Here is an 892-nt window from a genome sequence, read left to right on the forward strand (position 1 = left end):
ATATTCATTTTATAAAGTTAAAAAATGTCCAAGTTTGTTAGATTTTCCCTGGATTTGCTCGGATTCCCGATGAGTAACACCTTGACCAATTGGATCCTGACTTATAATCACAATAATAACCAATTTTACAAGTAAAAATAATCGATTTGTTTGGTTTCAATGATTACAAATATTTATTTATTTAAAAGAAAATGACCTTACTGGATTAGGTGAATTTTCAAATCATTACTCCTTTTCATCCGTGCTCCAATGGTAAAAATAAAAACTTGATATAAAAGATCAACCATTAGAGAATTGACTTGGAGAATAACTTAACATCCAAAAGGTTGGGATGTCAAGTGTTTGAAGATTTATATATGGGAAATTTATGCAATAGCCATTTCCTCAAATAGCCAAAACTTACAACAACAAAAAATTTACGTAGAAAAGGATTTTCTATATAAAGTTTATTTCCAAAAGAAAAAGAAAAATAAGTTAAAAAAGGAATTTATGCATAAAAACTTTACACATAAGAGAATTATTCTACGTAAAATTTATTTTCAGGCAAAAAAACATAAGTTAAAAGAAGAATTTACGCAAAAAATGGACTTTCATAGAAAACTTTATGCAAAAAAACTTTAAGTTGCGTAAAGTCTCATTTTTCACGTAAACTCCCTATTTTTACGTAAAATTCTATTTTTATTATTTTATCCTAAAAATAAATTTTAGGTAAAAAATCTTTTTTTTATAAAGTTTTTTTTGCTATTTAAAAAAAAAAAACTTTATAAAATAACTAAAAAGTGAAACTCATTTTATAAAATAGTTATTTAACTAAAATTTCAAAATACTTGACCATTGAAATCTATATATATATATATATATATATATATATATATATATATATATATATATA

The sequence above is a fragment of the Cynara cardunculus genome, assembly GCF_001531365.2.
Source record: "Cynara cardunculus var. scolymus isolate 2C chromosome LG 5, CcrdV1, whole genome shotgun sequence".
Classification (NCBI taxonomy): domain Eukaryota; kingdom Viridiplantae; phylum Streptophyta; class Magnoliopsida; order Asterales; family Asteraceae; genus Cynara; species Cynara cardunculus.